The sequence below is a fragment of the Canis aureus genome, chromosome 18 (assembly GCF_053574225.1).
Source record: "Canis aureus isolate CA01 chromosome 18, VMU_Caureus_v.1.0, whole genome shotgun sequence".
Classification (NCBI taxonomy): Eukaryota; Metazoa; Chordata; class Mammalia; order Carnivora; family Canidae; genus Canis; species Canis aureus.
This window is the reverse complement of record NC_135628.1, coordinates 8968986-8992143: the sequence shown is the minus strand read 5'-3', so window position 1 is coordinate 8992143 and position 23158 is coordinate 8968986. Positions and strand designations below refer to the sequence as shown.

Below are 23158 nucleotides of genomic sequence, written 5' to 3'. Positions count from 1 at the left end.
GCTAATCCACCCACCTTCCTACCTACCTACTTATCCATCCATCCATCCATCCATCCAGTTAACATTTACTAGTACATATTGTCTGTTAGACCCTGTGTAATTGGTGGATACACAATGGAAAACACAATGGTTACCATCCTTATCTGTAAGCTTATGGTATATTGGTGAGGAAATCAAATAAAAAGTCCTTTGCAACACAATGTGAATCTCATGCTATCAGAAGTAGCATAGGATTATGAATGAATGAAGGTCTACCCTGATAATTAATCCAAACAGTGCTCACTTCATCCAATCCTTTTTCTATATAGATGGCCTTCCTCAGTTTTCTTTCTTCCTCTTGCTCCCAAATAACCATTTTCTCTTACTCAGTTAACTTTAAGATGAGTAATAAATGAGGGAGTAACAGGAATATAAAATTCTTACTCTATATAAAGCATTTTACTAAAGTACTCTTGGAATATTATAATTTTATATCAGATACTTGCTGCTGTATTATAAATAAATGACCATACTGTCAAGATCACAGTCACATGAATGTTCTAGAAACATTGTAGCAAGAAGCTCAAATTCATTGAAATAATTGGATTAATTACCTTCTCTTCTGAGATTTGAGATTTTTCTTTCCCTAGTAACTCTCTTTAGACAAGTTTTATTGCATAGCCCTAAGCATCTGTCTCCATCTGTCTTAGATGGCTGGTTCGGGTTTTCCTGTGTGGTTTTAGCAGTTCTGGAAACTTGTTTGCCATTATTCCTTCAGTTCTGTTACAATTTGAGGTCCTTTGAAAGACAAATGGTTTGTTGCTGCCTGCATTATACTGACCACATCCTCACCTGTGTCAGTGTACTTCAGAGTTCCTTTATTACCATATCGTCAATCTCTGTAATAATGACTGAGTTTTTAAGGATTATAGATTTTTTTTTTAACTTACGTAGTCTCGTAATTTAAAAGAAACCTGATGGGGCGACTAGGTGACTCAGTGGGTTAAGCATCTGCCTTCAGCTCAGGTCATGATCCTGGAGTCCTGGGATCAAGCCCCATGTCGGGCTCCAAGCTTAGCAAGGAGTCTGCTTTACCCTCTGCCACTCTCCCTGTTCATGCTCCCTTTCTCTCTCTCAAATAAATAAATCAAATCTTTAGAAAAAAATTAAATAATAAAGGAAACCTGGTATTCATACTTCAAGAAGATGTGGGTAATTTCTAAGATTTTGAGTCCTTTGAAGTAGGATATTGCAGGAAATATAACGTCTTAACATTAAAAAAATTAGAAATGAGAAGAATTTAAGAAACATATAGATCTAGATATTGCTTTGAGAGATGAAAGAAGGGCGATTGAGTGCTATTGATTTATAGGAGAAATTTAAATATTATATAATCATTTCTGCAGTAAAGACTTCATTATAACATTTGAACATGAGATCAAATATCATAGTTTGTTTCCAACCTAAGTATTGCTTTAAAAGGTTTTTGAATATTCCATTTGTTTGTGCATGAGCAGAGTGGTATCTTCAAATTCAAGCTAATTAAGGAAAAAACACCTAAAAATTTTACTCAAGAAAGATTTCTAATTTGTTATTACTGTCAGTAGCACTCAAATTATGTCAAAATCTTGACTATAACTACATAATGTGTTTATATTGAAATGAAGACAAGAAAAAGATGTGCAGAATAAATATAAAATACATTGTGAGGGTGCCTGGGTGGCTCACTAGGTTAAGTGTCTAACTCTTGATTTCAGCTCAGGTCACAATCTTAGAGTCATGAGATCAAGCCCCATGTAGGGTTCCATGCTTAGTGGGGAGTCTGCTTGGGATTCTCTCCCTTTACCTTTGCCTTTCCCCTCTTCTCTTTCTCTCTCTCCCTCTCTCCCCTGCCAAAATAGTAACTGGTATATACTTATATACTTGTAAAGCAGCTTATAGTTTTAATTAAAAGAAGCACACAAATAATACAAGTGGTGGAACACATATCTGACAGAATTTTCATGTAACCTCATGATACAATAAAGTGAAATAGGACCTCTCTTTCGGTCATGTTTTAACTTTTTATTTATGAGCCCAAATCATAATTTTTCTGGGCTATAGAACCTTCTGGGTTACTAAGGTGACTTAGGGGTTGTCTATGTCCCACGTGCCCAAATCTAGCTGCAGGCTAGAACCAAGTCATTTATGTTAATACTAGTATCTCTGATAGATGGACTCCAGGGTTATGCCAGCAGGGGCAGCTCACCCCAGTTTCCCTAATTGTAACAGGTTTTAATTCAGGCAATAATCAGAATTGAGCCCTCTTAGCACCTAATCTCTTAAAGGAGAACTCTATTCTTAGGGGTGCAGTAAGTCAGAATGAAAGACCTTAAATAGCCACCCACTCCTTTATGCCCAGATCTGAGAATAGGGTATTTTTTCTGGATGACTTTGCTGTAGTCCAGGAGGGGAAGGTGGGGGGGTTCTTCTGTGTAGAAACAGCAGGTGGTATGGCAGATGCTCTGCCTCCCACCTGTCTTTGGGGCCAAGCAGGGGAGTCCCTTGACATAGTCGCAGGAAAGGCATGAAGAGCTGAGTCAGGTTTGACATGGCTTTTCTCAAGTAGTGTAGAGGCCCCTTCCAGTGACTCATCAGCTTTCCTGGTATGATGTGGTATATGTGACATTGTTATAATTATGAGATCTTTTTCTCTATTTCAGAAGAGGAACATGTTCTGAGATTGATTAAATCCTGTATCTGGTTGACTGTAAGGGATTCAAAAAGGATAGCCCTTTTATGTCTCTCTTCACTTTTTTTAAAACATTTTATTTATTTGATAGAGAATGCACACATGCACAAGCAGGTGGGAGGGGTAGAGGGAGAGGGAGAAACAGACTCCCCACTGAGCTGGGAGTCCAATGTGGGAATTGACCCCAGGATCCCAGGATTATGACCTGAACCAAAGGCAGGCACTTAACCAACTGGATACCCTCTGTTCATTTTTTTTAGAAAACACATGATTGGGCACCCCGGGTGGCTCAGCAGTTTAACGCTGACTTCGGCCCAGGGCGTGATCCTGGAGACCCAGGATCGAGTCCCACGTCGGGCTCCCCGCTTGGAGCCTGCTTCTCCCTCTGCCTGTGTCTCTGCCTCTCTCTGTGTATCTCTCATGAATAAATAAAATCTTTAAAAAAAAAACAAACATGATTTCTGATTTGTATATGTGCTTAGCAAATTCTCCAATCTTTCTCCTTCTTTATTGATTGAAGACCTGTGGTACACAATGCATGAGGTTATACTGTTGGTCAGAGGACCTTTGGAACATTTTTGTCCTTCTTAACTGTAGTCATTTGATACAAGCCCTGTGGACATAGGTTTGCCAGAAATGGGCCATTTACATGATACATAACATTTCAAGGATGGATTTGCTAACATTTCACTAAGAGTGCTCAATTTGTGCTTAAAGCTAAGAAAAGTTTAGTAATTCCAATTATCAATGAAAATGAATAAAATATAGAACAGGTTATTGTACATTAATATGAATATGAGCTATGAGACATATCTGGAGAAGAGAACATTTTTAAGATTACTTTGTTCTGGGACTTGATACTGAAATTTTAGATTCCCTGTCTTCTCTTATTCTCTTTCTCTCCCCCACCCTTCTTTCTCTGTTACAAAGTTTGTTGCTAACGGACATTGTATTGCTGTTTTAATCAAGTAGGGGAATGTTTGGTTTGTTTGCTATTTTATTTGCCTGGTATTACAAGTCCATTCAAATATATATTGATGTGGGGGGATCCCTGGGTGGCTCAGCGTTTTGGTGCCTGCCTTTGGCCCAGGGCGTGGTCCTGGAGTCCTGGGATCTAGTCCCACGTCGGGCTCCCGGCATGGAGCCTGCTTCTCCCTCTGTCTGTGTCTCTGCCTCTCTCTCTCTATGTCTATCATGAACAAGTTAATAAATAAATCTAAAAAATATATATATTGATGTGATATTTTCTAAAGTGTTCTTAAGCTATGATATATGTGAATTTTCTTTATGGAGTCACACTTAAGGATGCATTGTTACTTAACATTATTATACCCGTTGTTATAATACACTAGTGACATGTGATATTTTTCTTTTATTATTATTATATAAAACATAACCGAGGTACCTGGGTGGCTCAGTCAGTTAAGTGTCAGCCTTTGGCTCAGGTCGTGATCTCAGCATCCTGGGATCCAGTCCTGCATGGGACTACTTGCCTGGGAGCCTGCTTCTCCCTCTGCCACTCCCCCTGCTTGTGCTTTCTCTCTCTCAAATAAATAAAATCTTAAAAAAAAAAAAAAACCAAAATTATAATTAAAGCAGTTGAACAGTACATAAAATATAGAATGTAATAATCTCAGATATTGCTGATTATAATTCAATATAATGAACTATTTTTAAATTATTCATTGATACTTATTTGCACTAAAGGGAAGCTTATTTTGAGGTTTTTGGCTATCTGCCTAGACGATTTAGTGTAGGTAATAAAACAATGCTGAATTCTATAGTAATATATGTGTATGTATGTATATATGTATATATATACACACACACACACATATACATTTCATTTCTTTTTGCAGATTTCCTACATGAATGAGGAAAGTTTACTTTACCAGTTAAAACTTGTTAGTGAAACTACTCATTTGGGTAGGGAAATCATGAAGTATATATAATGCCCTGAGGTTTAATAAGCAGTTTCTGGAAAGTTGCAAGGCTGTTGTTGGGTAGCTATTACTATGAGGTTGTTATTATTTGATTAGCTCATTACAAAGGAGTCTTTCTCTGAGATTTAGCCATGGATCATTGTCTGCATTTGAAAGTTTTCTCTCCTTAGTTACAGGAGTAACCCAGCCATTCACTGTGGAGGATCGACCCAGGGATATCGCCATCTTAGGTTTGTAGGAAACATCACAAGTTTGCTCAACCCCTTTTAAAAGGCTGGTTAAAAGTGAATTTCCACAGCCTATTTAGGGAAAAGAGAAAAATTTTCTTGTTGATAATCCCAGAAAGAAGTCTTGAATATCAAGAAGTATATTCCATTTTTGAAGAGTTAGAAACCTGGTTAAAAAGTCACTTTTGGGGGATCCCTGGGTGGCACAGCGGTTTAGCGCCTGCCTTTGGCCCAGGGCGCGATCCTGGAGACCCGGGATTGAATCCCACGTCGGGCTCCCGGTGCATGGAGCCTGCTTCTCCCTCTGCCTATGTCTCTGCCTCCCCCCCCCCTCTCTCTGTGACTATCATAAATAAATTTAAAAAAAAAAAGTCACTTTTGGTGACATATCTCCGTCATTAGGAACAATCCTTCTCTTAGTATATTTTGCCTCAGGTCCAGCCCTACATGTACCTGGAGTGCCAAGGGAGGAGGAACACCTAGAAGATTGAAAGAAGCATAAAAAACGATGCAGCCTAGGTGGCTGGACCCTGAAGATTCATAGGGATTTTAAAAAATAGTATTTATTCTGAATTGTTTTAATTATATAAAGAAACAATAGAAGATTTGAAAAATACAGAGAAGAACAAAGAAGATTTAAGATTTTAAAGCCTTTAGTAATTCTTTATAAATAATACTGTGATGAACATCTTTGTGCATAAATTTTGTGTGTGTCTATTTTCTCAGGATAAATTCTGAGAGCTGAAATTGTTCACTTTAAGCCCTCTGAAACTTACTAACTCAATTGCCCCCCAAAGAAGTCAGACTGATTTATCTTCGTACCTACAATGTTTGAATCCCAAAGCTCCTGCATCCTCAGACAGACATAGGGAGACAATAGTGTTGTCCATCTTGAGGGTCACACGAAGGCTACATTCAGGCTACAAAGCCACTGCTACTCCAGGATCATAGGAAGCAGCTATTTGGGAATTGTTAACAGTCAAAACTATGTCACACAAAAGTTCTTTCTTCGTTTTGCTATCAATCTCTGGGATTCTTTTTTGTTCTTATTGATGGTATTAGTTTTACTTAATTTTACCAAAACTTAATATTATTAAAGCCTCGATCAAAACCTTATCAATTCCCACTGGGATGAATATTAAAAAAATACAGATGGGGCACCTTGGTAACTCAGTAGGTTAGGTGTCTGACTTTTGATTTCAGCTCAGGTCATAATTTCAAGAGTTGTGAGATCAAGCCCCATGTCGGGCTCATGCACTGGGTGTTGAATCTGCTTAAAATGGTCTCTCTCTCTGCTCCCCCCACACAGACACTTTAAAAAAATACAGATAATAACAAGTGTTGGTATGGATGTGGAAAAAAATGGAACCCTCATACTTTGCTGATTAGAATGTAAAATGGTGCAGCCACTTTACAAAACAGCTTAGCACTTCCTCAAAAAGTTGAACAGAGAGTTCCCATGTGACCCAGTAAATCCACTCCTAGGTATATACCCCAGAGAACTGAGAATTGAAAACGCATGTCCATGCAAAAATTTGTGCACAAATGTTCATAGCAGCATTATTCATAATAGCCAAAAAGTGGAAACAACACAAATGTATGCATCAATTGATGTATGGTTAAAGTGTGGTGTGTCCATAGAATATCTGGTATTACTTGCCACTAAGAAGGAATGAAGCACTGACACATGCTATGACATGGGTGAACCTTGAGCACATTATGCTAAGTGAAAGAAGTTAGTCACAAAAAGCTCCACATGGTATGATTCCTTTATATAAAATGCTCAGAATAGGTAAATCTATAGTTAGAAAGTAGATTAGTGGTTTCTAGGGGATGGAAGGAAGGGAAAATAAGGCATGACTGCTAGTGAATACGGGATTTCATTTTAGGATGATGAAAATGTTCTGCAATTAGATAGTGATTGATAATGGTTGCATAACTCGGACTATACTAAAAAGCCTTATTCAACAGAATAAAACAACCACAGAGAGACATGCATGGGAATGTTTATAGCATCCACAATAGCCCCAAACTAAAAACCCAAATGTCTATCATCTAGAGAATGGATAAACAAAATATGATATACCCATACAATGAAATACTATTCAATGACATATTGAAATAAAGTACTGACAGGTGCTACAACATGTATTAGGATGAACTTCAAAAACATAATGCTAAGTGAAAGAAGTAGGAGCAAGAATCACATGCTGTATGATCCTATTTAAAGAAAATATCCAGAAAAGGAAAATTTATAGGCATAGAAATAAGATCTGTGGTTGCCTAGGGCAGTGGGGATTAAATGTATGTGGGCACTGGGGAGCTTTATGAGATAATGAAAACAAACTAACATCCTAAAGCTGGGTTTTGGTGATGACTACACAACTACAGATTTATCAAAAATCATCAACATAAATGTATAATGGGTGAATTTTATGGTATATAAATTAGATCTCAATAAAGCTGTTAAAAAGAAAAACTTGACCAGTAGAATTGGCTATAAATTCCATTTGACATTCCCCAAATTCCTTGCTGTAAGGATGAACATTTTCTACATGCCAAAGGGTATGAGTGGAAGAGGAGTTGCAAAGATGTTTTGAGCAATAGTAGCATCAGATTTCTACTCAAGAAACTGATTTGAAAAGAACAAACCTCACTTAGATGTTGCAGTGCCAGTGTGCCCCTCAAAGCACAGGATCCTTAAGTACCAGTAAGACTTCAGAGAGTGCTAGAGACTGAATGTTTTGTCATCCTCCCTCCACCTCTGAATTCATATGTTGAAACCTAAACCCCAATGTGATGTTATTAGGAGATGGGGGTCTTTGGGGTGTGATTAGGTCATGAGGGTGGAGCCTTCACGAATAGGATTAGTGCCCTTGTAAAAGAGACCCTGGAGAGATCCCTGGTCCCTGCCAGGGAAAAGGTGACCATTCATGAACCACCAGACACCACATCTGTCAGAGTCTTGGTTTTGGATTTCCCAGGCTCCAGAATTGTGAGAAATGTTTGTGTTGTTTATAAACCACCCAGTTTATGATATTTTGTTATAGCAGCCCAAACAGACTAAGACAGGGAATAATTTAATCTCTCTCTACCTCAACTTGGTCACATGTAATATAGTGATAATAACACGGCACTGATTACATATCCAGATTTTTGTAAAGGTCACATAATGTGTGGATAGTGCCTTGGAAAGCAGCAACCCTTATGTAAATATCTGGGCTTTTTAATCATGGGTCTATGTAAATTACTTGGAAACACAGTGGCTGTCACACTTGCTGAGAGGTCAGAACACTATTTACTCCTGTGTCTAGCTAATTTCTTCTCTTTAAGTCTCAGCTTCAATGTTACTTCTATAGGAAAGCTTTCCTGACCTCTCTCACAATGTTTCTAAACTTTTCTGAACATACTGTACCTACTTCTACCATTGCAGTTAAGAAAAAAAAAAAGATTTTATTTATTTATTCATGAGAGACAGAGAGAGGCAGAGACACAGGCAGAGGGAGAAACAGGCTCCCTGCAGGAAGCCTGAGGCAGGACTTGATCCCAGGACCCCAGGATCACAAACTGAGCCAAAAGCAGACACCTAACCACTGAGCCACCCAGGTGCCCCTTTTGTAGTTTTTATATGTGTTGTAAATACTTGCTTACTAATCTGATTTTCAGATCCTTAAAGACAAGGATAACTATGTCTGTGTTGCTCACCATTTGTATCCTTAGCACTTGTCAAAATGTCTAGCACATAGTAGATGTGCTCAATAGGTATCTGTTGAACGAATAATTGGGTGAATGCCTGGAAGTCATGATGCTCTTTTAGAACAACACAAATATGGATATATTCAACACCATGATACCAGAGAGGAACAAGTTTATTATCAGGCCATGTGTACCATACTTACACAAAAATGTCAAAAACATACACACAAACACTTGTGCCCATGGAGGGAACCTGAGTTGATGAATAATGTATGAATGATTATTTGTCTCAATAACCAAACATTTTTGTGCATATTTTCCTATCATTCTTCTTTTTATTCTATTCAGACCCATTGCTCCTGCAGTTTTCTTTTATTCTTCTATCACCAACTTTTCTCTTTTTTTTTTTTCAAAGATTTTATTTATTTATTAGACACACACACACACACAGAGGCAGAGACACAGACACAGGCAGAAGGAGAAGCAGGCTCCATGCAGGGAGCCTGACATGGGACTTTGATCCCAGGTCTCCAGGATCACACCCTGGGCCGAAGGCAGTGCTAAGCCACCCGGGCTGTCCTCTCTTTTAGATCACACTCGTCAGTACACAAACAGGCTGTGCTACCCCTGTTCTTAAAAAATAACAACAACAAAAACCCTTAAATTTTAAAAGCTCTTTGACCCCACATCTCCCTCTGACCGCTGTCCCATTTCTCTGCCTCTTTTTTCTTAAACTCGAAAGATTGGTCTGCGCTCCCCAGTTCCAGTTCTACTCTCCTTTCCTGAACTCCTAAGAAAGGATTTTGCTCCCCTCATGTACCAAAACTTGTCTTTTTGAGATCAACAAGCACTAGTATGCTGCTTATTCAATGACCAACTCCTAGTCTTCCTTTTATTTGACCCATTAGCAGCATTTAACCCATTTGACAGAGTTGATCGCTCCTTCCTTCTTGAAACTATTATTCTTCACTGGGCTTCAAAGACATTGCACTTTCCTGGCTTCCCTTCTTCCCTTCTAGTGGTTTCTTTTTTTTTCTTTCCTGGTTCTTTCTAGTTGTCTTGATCTCCAAATGCTGGAGGGCTCTTGGCTTAGTCCACAGACCTGTATTCGCCATCTACATTCACTCCTTTGGTTGGTCTCATGCAGGCTCATGACTTGAAATACCATCCATGGACCATCTATGCCCAGCTCAGACCTCACACCTCAACTCTAGATTCAAAGAGCCCAATGTCTACTGGACATACCCACCTGGATGAGGTTTCTAGAGCTCTTAAAATGTTCAAACCTAATCTGGCTCTTTGTTAACTCTCTGACCTATTTCCTATGACTCCTGGGTGTCCACTCACTCTGTTCTATGCTTTTCTAAACACATTAGGCATACTTCCACTTCAGAACCTTTGTAATTGCTTTTCCCTTTTCTTGGAACACTGTTCCTATAAAGCTACATGGCTTGCTTCCTCTCCTTCGGGAATTTGTTCCAAGATCCTGTTTTTACTAAGGCTTCCCCTGACTACTCTTTTAAAAATAACAGATCACTCTAAATCAAGCCCTTCCCACCCTCCCTTCTTATCTTATTTTTCCAGATAGCCCTTAATCACCATCTCAATATTATTTATTTGCTGATTTGTTACTTGTCTTCCCTCCCTAGCTTGTAAATACCACAAGAGCAGGGATTTTTAAAATCACTCTTATTTGCTGTTAATCCCTAAGGTCTAGCTAGAATAGTGCCTGGTACATAATAGGCATTCAATAAATATTGTTTGAATAAATAAATCTTAAAGTGTTTAGAAATGTAAAATTTCCTTTAGGACTTAGGGTCATCCAATTTGGGTAGTCTTTCCTGATTAACCCTTTCTTCCATTCTCATTGGAGCAGAGTTTTATGCTTTCTCTTCTACTGCTGTTTCTTGCATGTACTCTTATAATTGGAGTCTTCACACTGAATTCTAATTTATTTATGTGGAGGCTGAGAAAAATTAAGGCCATTCCACCTCAAGTTTAGCATTAGCACAAGTACAGCCATCTTAGGCCCCTCTGAATAAGAACTGAACTTTATGGGAAAAACTGCAGAATGTCCTCGGCAGGGAATCCCATATCAGAAAGACAACAGAGCCCACACCCATGGCAGAAAGCCCCATATTAGAATGAGAACAGAGCTCAATGCCCTTGAAAGCTCCATATCAGAATGTAAACAGAACTTGAGAAAATCCTCCACCCATTCTGAAAATCCCCTAGACCAGCCCATTAAAAAACCCAGCTGTAACCCACTTCCGGGGTCCAAGTCCCTGCTCCGCTGTGTCGGGTATACTTGGACCCAAGCTCCAGCTTGCAAATAAACCCTCGTGCACTTGCATCGGTGTCTGGCTCCTTGGTGGTTTCTCGGATTCACAATCTTGGACACACAATTTATAAATATGTCTGCCTTCCTTTCTACACTTTAGGGCAGTAGCTGTATCTCATCTATTTCTAAATCCCCACCACCTTGAATAGTGTCTGGAACTGGTTAGACGCCAGTTAAATGTCAGTTAGAATGAATTGCCCACACGTAGAAGAGTAGATGCAGACATAGAGCATGGGACATTTGATTCAAAGCATGATTGAGTTTGTTGTTCTACTATGTACGGTTAATGTTACCCTCCTTTTCTCTCAGCTTACTGAATCGTGGGATCAGAGTACTTCCACTTGGCATGTGAATTACAAGTAACTAGCTGTCTCCTCCACCTTCTGCCCCCTCTACACAGTAAAATCTCCCCACGTCCCACTTTCTGGAGTTAAGAACAGAGGCATACTCCTTGCCACTCTTCTTTGCCTGCCTCCTTCTCTGCCTGCAGCACCCCTCCCTCCATCTGGGGCTGCTGACAGGACTGCCTCATCCTGGTCCCACCTCTCTTCTTCATTCCTGAGTGTAGGATCCTCCAGGCTCTGCTCTGGGTGCCTTTCTTGTTTCATATACTCTTTCTTGATGATCTTATCTAGTCCTTCACTTCCACCTATGAAAATACCATCAAACCTATGATTTTAGAGAGAATTTAGGACTATTTTGTATTAAGCACCTTCTAGACAACCTAAAATTTGGCCTCACAAACTTTGCATTTGCAAGCTATCTGCACAATTTCCACCTTACCAGACTATTGCCTTTATAATGTAATGTTGCTTAAAAACCAACATGCCGAGATGCCTGGGTGGCTCAGTGGTTGAGCATCTGCCTTCAGCTCAGGGTGTGATCCGAGTCCCGGGATCAAGTCCTGCTTGGGCTCCCTTCATGAAGCCTGCTTCTCCTCTCTCTGCTTATGTCTCTGCCTCCCTGTGTGTCTTTCATGAATAAATAAATAAAATCTTAAAGCAAACAAACAAAAACAACCAACATGCCTTTTTTCTTTACCTAGCCAAAGAAATAATGTCAATGAAATCAAGGCTTTCTTGTGCAATATATATATATACATATATATATATGCAATATATATCAGTATATATATACTTATACACTTATACTTAGTAAATAAATAAATATATATACATATATATGTGTGTGTGTATATATATATATATATATATATATATATAGGTAAAACACATGAAAATAAATAGAAAACATTAAAATGAGGTTTCTGTGTGGACCACCTAAAATCCTGCAGTGTATGTGTACCATGCTTTGGGGACTTGGATTTAATGCAGCATTTTCACTTTGCACGGAATGAAGTTGAAAATCAAAGAGACTTAGCAACACAACTTAGGCCACAATTTGAATTGGCAGTGAGCCTTGACTCCACCCTTGACCCTGAGACCTTCAGCCCTCTACCTTCTCCAGGACCAGAGACTAGTTTTCCCAACTCCCTGCTCTCATATCTCCTTAGATAATCCCAGCAGCATATTAGATTTGGCCCTAAACAGAACTCCTTTTCCCCCCATCTCAAAAGCTGTTCTCCTCTTGGCTTTCATTATCACTACCCAGACTCCAAGCATCTGCTTGATTCTTCCACTCCTATATCCAACTGCTGAGACTGTCAGTTTTACTCCCTCATTATCTGGCCTGTCAATGGCAAAGCTGTCCTGTGAAACCCAATGGCAGCCAGCTTTCTCACCTCTGAGCTCTCTTAGTACTTTGTATGCTTCAGTTTGTGGCATTTATTAGATACTACCTCTCCTATTCATTTTATCTGTAAATTTATCTACAAACTTTTCTTTTTTGAGGAAGCATTTAATTATTATTGAATCTCCAGTGTCTTACACATGTATACAGTGCTCTGTGTAAATGAATGTTTGAATGAATGACTGAATCAGTCAATCAATCAATCAGTCGACGAATGGATAGATGAGTTAACTACAATTAAGACAAGGTAAAAGCAGAATAGGGAGTTACGATTTTAAAGTAATCGTTTGTTAATATTTCAGTAGTAAACTTTTAGAAAACAACTTACATGTAAGTTTTCTGGATGTTCTATGAACTTAAAGGTAGTATTAGTATAGAGTCAGTCGAACTTGGCTCCAGGTATGAAATATGAGATATTTCTAACTCAACGGTACCTGTAAAAATCCAACTTGTTATTGATCACATGTGACGTATAACAAAAGTATAGTCTGTTAGTCAAACAATTAACCTATTTGAAGTATAAACAGAAGGATAATTAATAAATATGTTAATTACTTTTTCAGACCATAGTGCCAGCAGTCAGCTTTTAACTCAAACATGTATACTGTCTTGGTAGTAGAAGTATAAATCTGTAATACTGTTGTTATGACACAGTATTTACAAGTTACTAAATTGGGAAACTCTAGAATTATGTCCTTAAATATTTTTTTGTCTTATACTAACTAGAATGCCATATTCTTGTTTCTTTGGCCAGTGATTTCCTTACTGCCTTATATCATTCAAAATCAGCTTTAAATCTCATTTCAATATGTCATCTCCCCTGGTTCCTGGGGAGTAACCTAAGCATTTTCATTGAACCACTGCCACAGGTGGCTGTGATTTAGGGGGTTCCCACGCCACACTTTGTGTAACTCTCTACAAGACTAGAAGTGTTTTAAGAATGAAAGTATTGAGTGCCTGGGTGGCTCAGTCAGTTGAGTGTTTGCCTTTGGCACAGATCACGATCCCAGAATCCAGGTATGGAGCATCTCATCAGGCTCCCTGCTTGGTGGGGAGTCTGCTTTTCCCTCCTTCTTACCCTGATCATGCTCTCTCTTTCTCAGATAAATAAAATCTTTAAAAAGGGGGAGGGGGATGAAAGTCTTCATTCATTTGTATTTGTTAGACCTCTATGGACTATATGCTATGCAGAGACACATAATGAAGATGCAGTCTGTTAGTCAAACAACCTGTTTGAAATATAAGTAATACAGTATAAGCAGACAATCTACGGATACATATTGAATGAATGACCTCAGCCACTGTGTATGTGTCACTAGAACACCCATCCCAAACCCAAACCTTAGTTTTAAGTACAGTTCTGTAATAGCTGCTTTCTTGCTATTTGCCTTGGTATGTAGTATTAAAGCATTTTTACTATTATTTCAGCATCAATACAGTATAATTTATTTTTTAAGATAATGTTTACTCACTTTGTAAAATTCAATTACAAAGATAATAAGTACTTATAGTAGAAGACATGGAGACCATAGACCCAAAGAGGAAAATACAAATCACCTCTAATCCCTCCTCTGATTATGTTATACCCATTGCTAACATTTAGGCCCATGCTATGATTGAATTATACATAACTGTACTTTACATTTTTTAATTAACAGAATTATCTTTTAATACCTCTCTCTGGAGAAGATATGTAGAGAACAATTTCAGACATTTTGTAAGTCATAAAGAGTGATGACATGTTTGAGGAGCAAAGTACTTTCTTAGTTAGCTTTCTAATTAAACATTTTTACTTTATTCATTAAAGCTGTTGTTCAAGCAGCAGAAACTAATTATCACTAAGTTGACCAAAAAGAAGCTTTACTGGAAAAATATAAGGGTCTCATGAGATTGAAGAGAGGCTAAAGAACAGAGTTTATAATAGAGAGGGATCTAGCAGTCTCAGCCTGGCCTGCCTTCCTTGCTTGTACCTTTGTTCTCAAGAATCAAAGAACTGGGAGAGAATGAATTTTGTTTTGTTTTGCTGAATTTGGGTTACATAAAAGTAGCTGGACTTGGCAATAGACTAAGTATGGATGGACAGGGGAAGAGAGGGACCAAGAATAATTTCCAGTTTCTGGCTTGCATAAATACATTGGTAATGATGCCATTTCCTAAGATTGGAATAATGAAAGATGACCAGTTGGCTAAATCTTGGGAGGGGTTGCATGAATGGTTTCATCTGAGGCATGCTGAATTTCAGGTGCCTTGAGACATCAAAAGATGTTAAGTAGGTAACTGGATATATGGGTTGTTCCCCACATTTTCTGTCTGCCCTTCCAGATCACCTCTCCACCCTGCTTGCAATCCTATGGGGCTGACCTGCATCAATGAAGCGCCTGGCTTCAGATCACATTAGTTCAATGGGGGTGCACTAGCAGGATATCAAAGGAGGAAAAGGAGTGAGTTGGGTCTTTGTTTTCCTGGCTTCTTCCCTGCCAAGTTGCTGTGGAAAGGCTGCATCTCTGAACCAAAGGTCACAGCTCTTGTCAGACACCTTCCCATCCAAGCCTTGTCTCTCGAAGGTCTGGCTACATTCTTGCTTGTTCCAGAACACTGTGCTACCTCTTTTAATTTCCCTATACCCTGTCTACCCACCCAAATTGTGCCAGTCTGAGTGTATCACTCATTTCTGACTGATTCATGCAAACAATTCAAGGGACAGGCTAAGGCTAGAGATGTATTTTGTGACCCTCTGTTTATAGATATAGCAGAAGCTGGTGTGGATGATAAATTCCTTTGTGGGAGAGCACAGTCAAGAAATCGAGAGGACTTAGGACTGAGCTTTAAAACACTCTGCCTTGCTTCTCACTGAAACAGGACTGTGAGAAGGACCTAATGAAAGGAGACTTGGATGCATTAAAGAGAGAATGACCATCCACAACAGCCTCACACAGCAACAGAGTGGCAGTTCAATAAAAGGAAATCAGAATGATATTAAAATGAGAGAATGGATGTTAGGTGGCTGGACCTAACACACACACCTACATAACTTTATTAAAATGGAGTACAAATATTCCTGCTTTGTCATCAATAATAATTCTGCTGTGGATGACAGAATATCCAAAATGGTAGTAATGTAAAAAAGATATCCATTTATTTCTCTGTCATGTAAATGAAGTTTGGAAATAGTTCAGAGCTGATGTAGACATCAGTCACAGTGTCAGGGTTCAAGGCCTCCTTGATATTGTTGCTCTGCCATCCTTGTCATACAAGTTCCATCTCATGGTTCAGGATGGATACTTGTGTTCCATTCAGCTTGTCTGCATTTAAGCCAGCAAGGCTCTCCCCAGATAGTGCACATAATACTAATCCTTATATCTCACTGGCTACGACTTAGACAAATGACCATATCTACTGGTGAATTACCAAGAAATATCTGTTTCCAATGGCTGTTTAAAATCAGAAGTTCGGGGCAGCCCGGGTGGCTCAGCAGTTTAGTGCCTGCCTTCAGCCCAGGGTGTGATCCTGGAGTCCCGGGATCGAGTCCCATGTCGGGCTCCCTGCATGGAACCTGCTTCTTCCTCTGCCTGTGTCTCTCTCTCTCTCTCTCTCTCTCTCTCTCTCTCTGTGTCTCTCATGAATAAATAAATAAAATCTTAAAAAATATATAAAATCAGAAGTTCTAATATAAAGGAAATGGGGGGAATGGAAATTGGAACACCACTAGTGGTCTTTGCTAAACATGTTATTTTGTTATGTTTTCTTTTTCATTCACCTATTTCCTTTTTTCAACTAGTTTTGATGACTCCTTGCCAGCCATAGCTATATTGTAATATCCTTCCCACATACACGGTGTCTCATAATCCAAAGCACCCATGAAAAATATCATATAACATCAAGGATTTAATACAAGGCTAGCACAACTTAGGAAGATTCCGTAAACGAACTCTTCTGGTCCACAAATATTATAATATTAGAGTGAAAAGAACCTGTAGAGAACTTCCAGCCCAGGAAATGGAGCAGCAAAAGATCAAGGCACGTATTTCAGGAAAGTGCAGCCTATCTCCCAAAACCTGCCTCTTGTAGCTTGTTCTGACTTTCTGTGATTTCAAAATACTAAAGAATCTTTGATTCATGGGCACATTGACACCCTACTTTAGGCAGATGTGAATGTGCACATGTTACCCCTGGCTACACATCAATTTCTAGACAGGAATAAACTACCCATTGCTTTTTTTTCTAGGAGGCATATGATGCTGTGGTGAATGGGGCCATAAATTTCTGCAGGAGATGAAAATTCCACAGTAGGCAGTCATTACCATGTCATTGGACTGCCTTTTCCCATAACAAATATGGTCAATTTTGTTTATGGGCTTGTAAGGAAGGTAGTTGTTGGCTCAAAGAATCTGGCTCATTAAGCTAGAGTAAACCTGCCCCCCCAAAAAAATAATGCCTTAAACAATGTAGAATAGAAAAAAAATCCAAAGTCCAGCGAAGGGTAGGTTGAGAAGGCAGTTAGGTAGTAGGATTTTTCTTATTATTATAGATCTATTTACTTTTTATGCAAGCATAAGGAACCAGCAGTTACTCTGTGTCAAATTGTTTTTGAATTCTAGAATTATCAAACCCTGTCCTAAATATATAGCAAAGAATAAGCATGGTAAAAAGGGCTTGTGATAAAACATTTAGTACACAAGAATTTTGGTGAGAAACAAATGTAACTGTAAATGATGAATAATACAAGCTTTAACCTTTAAACCAATGCTATTTTAATCATCATTTTCTTTATCTTATGTCTCCAGCATGGACATTATTTAGCCAGTAGGAGCTATATATATTAGTCTGATATAATTATTGGGTTCCAGAGAGCCTTAGGTTGTTAGTCTCAAAGGTGCTATCTTAGCCAGATGGCCAAAAGGTTTTGTGGAGCTCTGTTCAGTGGGAGAACTAGTGAGTCACATAATTTTACCCATTTGTGTGGGTAGAAAGTTGTTTAACTTGAACATAGCACCAGCAATTAAAGATATCTCTCTGGAACACTTTTAAAAGAACCTAATAATTCTCTAAGATTATAAAATGAACCAAGTGTTACTTTGGTTCCTGGCAAACTCTGTTCTCTATATCCTACTACTTCTTGGTGACAATAGTTGAATATGTTATGGTGCCAAATTATTAATATATTAGATTTTGAATCTTCATGTAAAAGCCTGCTACATGTTGACTTGTTTACTGACCCATGAAAATACTATGGTACACAAAGTAGGAAGTAGGATTATTTTCCCCTATATTATCTAAAAAGGATCTTCAAGGCAGCCCAGGTGGCCCAGTGATTTAGCACCGCCTTTAGCCCAGGGTATGATCCTGGAGACCTGGGATCGAGTCCCACGTCAGGCTCCCAGCATGGAGCCTGCTTCTCCCTCTGCCTGTGTCTCTGCCCACACCGCGCCCCCATGTGTGTGTCTCATGAATAAATAAATAAAATCTTTAAAAAAAATAAAAAGGATCTTCAGAGTTTCTTTTTAAGATTTATTTATTTATTTATTCATGATCCAGCCACTTCTCTCACAGACTGTTCTCAGGGACCTGGTCTATCCTGAGTGTAGGACTTAGATCTTGTCTGACTTTTTTTTCTTGGCCTCTTCAGTTTTCCTAAAGCACAAGTCCATGTAGAATCCTGTCACCACTCCACACCAGTTCCAGATGATCTGGGTCTCTCCCACTGCCTCAGGAAGACCTTCACTGTACCTGAGCTTTTGACTTCTGCCACTGCAGCTGCCTTAGCAACACCAGGGCTGGGGGGCGGCATGGGGAGCCGGTTCCATTTCTCCTTTTCCTGGTTGGACTCGCTCAACCACGTTCTTCTGTTGGCAGATCTGCTTCCAGGTTGATTTTTAAGAACCATCACTTTCACGTTGCTAATTTTAAGGCTCAAAGTTTGTGCTAATTTGTTATGTAGCAATAGAAAATTATCCACGAGTGGGGCCCCTGGGTGGTACAGTTGGTTAAGCATCTGACTCTTGGTTTTGGCTCAGGTTATGATCTCAGGGTCATGAGACTGAGCCCTGCAATGGGCTTCCCACTCAGCATAGAGTCTGCTTAAGACTCTCTCTCCCTGGATGCCTGGGTGATTCAGCCGTTGAGCATCTGCCTTCAGCTCAGGATGTGATCCCAGGATCCGGGATCAAGTCCCACATCGGGCTCCCCATGCCTGTGTCTCTGCTTCTCTCTCTCTCTCTGTCTCTCATGAATAAATAAGTAAGATCTTAAAAAAAAAACAAACCACATAAGTATCTTATTTAAATAAATCTTTTAAAAAAAGGACTCTCTCTCCCTCTACCACTCCCATAAAGCAGAGAGAAAAAAGACTAACAAAGCATTGATGATTGTGAGCAATATCAAGTATTCTAATACATGGGTAATTGAAGTCCTAGGAGAAAGGGAAAGGGCATATTTAAATATATAATGGCCAAAGTGTGTATAATATTTAAGCCAATTATGTAATATATAATAAATGAAATTCTCACCATGAAAATTTACTTTCTCTTCAATACTTTAAAAAAACTGAGCTGAATGAAGTAAGTCAGTCGGAGAAGGACAAACATTATATGTTCTCATTCATTTGGGGAATATAAATAATAGTGAAAGGGAATATAAGGGAAGGAAGAAGAAATGTGTGGGAAATATCAGAAAGGGAGACAGAACGTAAAGACTGCTAACTCTGGGAAATGAACTAGGGGTGGTAGAGGGGAGGAGGGTGGGGGGGAATGGGTGATGGGCACTGGGGGTTATTCTGTATGTTGGTAAATTGAACACCAATAAAAAGTAAATTTATTTAAAAAAAACAGAGTTGTGGAAATTAGTTTGCTATTTAATTTACTGAAAGAGAAGTTACTAGATGAAACATATAGAACCTATAAAAAACAGTATGTATATTTTACAGGCTCAGTGCCTAAAATATTGATCATAAAACTTGACCCAACCTAAGCATTTCAATATTAGCTACTATGTAAAAGCAAAATAATTTATTAAAATCAAGACCATTTGGGGATCCCTGGGTGGTGCAGCGGTTTGGCGCCTGCCTTTGGCCCAGGGCGTGATCCTGGAGACCCGGGATCGAGTCCCACATCAGGCTCCCGGTGCATGGAGCCTGCTTCTCCCTCTGCCTATGTCTCTGCCTCTCTCTCTCTCTCTCTGTGACTATCATAAATAAATAAAAATTTTTAAAAAATAATAAAATCAAGACCATTTGTCAGACAATCATTTCAAAAATATAAAACTCCAATGCCATTGTGGTAGGAAGCCTCTACAATAATACCTAATGATCTCCACTATCTGATGTTCATGCCCGTGGGTACTTCCCACTAGTGCTCTGGAACGGAATTACTGGCTCACTTCTAATGAATAAAATATGGCAGGAGCGACATCATGTTACTTTTGAGATTATAAGAAGACTGTCTTCTGTTTTAGATTCTCTCTTTCTCTCTCTCTCTCATCACTAACGATGGAAAGCCAGTTGCCATGTTTTGAGGCAACCCTGTGGAAAAATCCAACTGGCAAGTGATTGAATCCTGCCGCCAACCACAAGTATGACCTGTGGAGTGGATCTCAGCTTTACCACCAGTCAAGCTGTTGGATGAGACTACAACCCTAGGTAAGAGCTTGATTGCAACCTCCTAAGAGACCTGGAACCAGAGGCACCCAGTTAAGCTGCACTCAGATTCCTGACACACAGGAATTCTTTCAAGTCTCTGTGGGTTGGAAAAATTTGTCATACAGAGTAGGTAACTATACAGTTTAATTATTCAGTAGTTTGATCCTTTTCATTAAGAAATTCTGAAGATCTGGGGATCCCTGGGTGGCTCAGCGGTTTGGTGTCTGCCTTTGGCCCAGGGCGTGATCCTGTTAGGATTTAGGTCTTCCATTTCTCTCCTCATAATGGTCATGTTTCTCTACCTTCTTGAATATTTATAATAACTCTTTCAATATCTTTGCTAACTCATCATATTTTTCTTTTCTTATTTTTTAAGTCAAAATGTCTCCTGGTTATAGATAATATTTCCTATTTCTTTTGCATACATGGTAATTTATGATTGGATGCTAGACATTGTGAACTCCATATTTTTGAGTGTTTGGTTTTGTTGTATTCCTTAAAATTGTGTTGGATTTTGTCCCAGCACATAGTTAAGTTACTTGGAACCAGTTGGATCCTTTTCACTTTTGTCTTTAAGCACTCTCTGTCAGGGAAAATCTAGAGTCACCTTTAGTTAGGAGATAGTTTAGCCCTACTACTAAGGTGGCCCACTTTTGAGGATTCTACACAATGCCCCATGTATTATGAAATCTTTCCACTCATGCTGATACAAAACAAACCATTCCCAGTTCTACATGACCTCTGGGAATTGTCAGGACTTCTCATGTCCCATGTTTCTTTTCCTGACCTTGGGTAGTTTCCTTTCGGCACTCAAAGAATAATAAATAGTCAACCAAAAATACTCAAGAGCATGCTTCTGAAGATCTCCAGAGCTTTTTCCTTTTCTTTTAGCAGCTCCCTCTCTTCTGGTAATTTGTCTTGAATATTTTTCCTGCCTTATCCAATATTTCTTTTTTGTTTCTTTAATTCCACAGATGAGTGAAATCATGTGATATTTGTCTTTCTCTGATTGACTTATTTCACTTACCATTATACTCTCTAGCTCCATCTATGTTATTGCAAATGGCAAGATTTCATTCCTTTTTGTGGCTGAATAATATTCTATTGTATATCTATACCACCTCTTATTTATCCATACATCTATCAGTGAACACTTGGACACTTCTATATCATGGCTATTGTAAATAATGCTGCAAAATATGATCTATTCTGGAGAATGTTCCCTATGCACTTGAAAAGAATGTGTATTCTATTTTAGGATGGAATATTCTCAATTATCTGTTAGTCCAATGTGTCATTCAAAGCCACTCTTTCCTTGTTGAATTCTTATTTAGATTATCTGTCCATTGACGTAAATGGAGTGTTAAAGTCCCCTACTATATTGTATTACTATCGATTACTTCCTATATATGTGTGATTAGCAGCTTTATGTATTTGCATACTCCCATGTTGAGTGCACAAATCTAAACAATGGTTATATCTTCTTGGCTTGTTCTCTTTATTATTATACAGTGTCCTTCTTTGCCTCTTGTTGCAGTCTTTGTTTTAAAGTCCATTTTGTTAGATAGAAGTATCACATCCTGGCTTTCTTTTTACTTCCATTTTCATGATAAATGCTTTTCCATCTCTTCATTTTCAATCTGCATGTGTCCTTAGGTCTGAAATGAGTCTCCCGTAGGCAGCATATAGATGGGTCCTTTTTATATATTCTGTCACCCTAAATCTTTTGATTGGAGCATTTGGTCCATTTACATTCAAGTTAGTTATAGATGGGTATGTATATTTTGCCATTTTGTTGCTTGTTTATGGTTGTTTTTATAGTTCTTCTCTATTCCTTTCTTCCCTTCCTCTCTTTTCACTTTAACTTGGCTTTCTTTGCTGATATACTTAGATTCCTTTCCCTCTCTTTCCCTCTTTTGTATATCCATTACTGATTTTTGATTTATGATTACCATTAGGTTTATATATTACATCTGCATATAGCAGCCTATATTAAGTTAATGGTTAAGTTTGAACCCATTCTTTACCCCACCCCCCATTTTTAGTATATGGAGTCATACGTTACATCCTTTTATTTTGTGAATCCCTTTACTGATTATTACAGATACACTCATTTTTACTCCTTTTGTGAAACTTCCTACTTTTCTTACTCTTAATTATGGTCTTTACTTTCCATTCAAAGAGTCCTCTTTAACATTTCTTGTAGGGACAGGAGTCAATTTGGAGTGATACTGATCACTTTTGGAGCTGCTTGCACCCTGCCATGTTTATTAAAGGAGGTGGGACGGGCAGCCCTGGTGGCTCAGTGGTTTAGCGCCGCCTGCAGCCCGGGGTATGATTCTGGAGACCCGGGATCGAGTCCCACATCGGGCTCCCTGAATGGAGCCTGCTTCTCCCTCTGCCTGTGTCTCTGCCTCTCTCTCTGTCTCTCATGAATAAATAAATAAATAAAAATCTTTAAAATAAAAAAAAAATAAAGGGGGTGGGTGCAGGAGAGCACTGAGGTGGGGTGTGTAGTATTTGCTAGGTTTGTACAGGTCTGCTATGGGAGGTAGCCAGATTGGAGGGGGCAGTTCTCCAGAAGTGTGCAGGGGTGGGGATGCTGTTAGCAAGCTAGGGGGGGAATGTTCATGCTGTGCTGATTTGTGTATCTAGGCAGGGGGGTGAGAGGTGGAGATGACACCTGCCACCCCTTCTGTTCTTAGAGAAGTCTCCCAAAGATCCCTGCCCCTGCAGCAAAGGCCCTAAGATTAGCAAACAAATCGCCCTCCCATACACTCCAGGTGTCTTTCAAATTACCACGTCTGTGCTCTATCTCAGCAGGGCTGTTTCTTGTGCTATTTCTTTGAGAGCAGTTAC

The 23158-nt window shown here is 39.0% G+C and overlaps 1 long non-coding RNA gene across 2 annotated transcripts in view; it reads left to right on the top strand.

The window, feature by feature from the left end:
• LOC144288555 (uncharacterized) overlaps positions 1-23158 on the top strand; it is a 41221-nt gene that overhangs the window by 6549 nt on the left and 11514 nt on the right. For both annotated transcript variants that reach the window (XR_013356504.1, XR_013356505.1), the window contains exon 2: positions 20116-20299. This is a non-coding gene — a long non-coding RNA (uncharacterized LOC144288555). The remainder of the gene's footprint in view (positions 1-20115; positions 20300-23158) is intronic.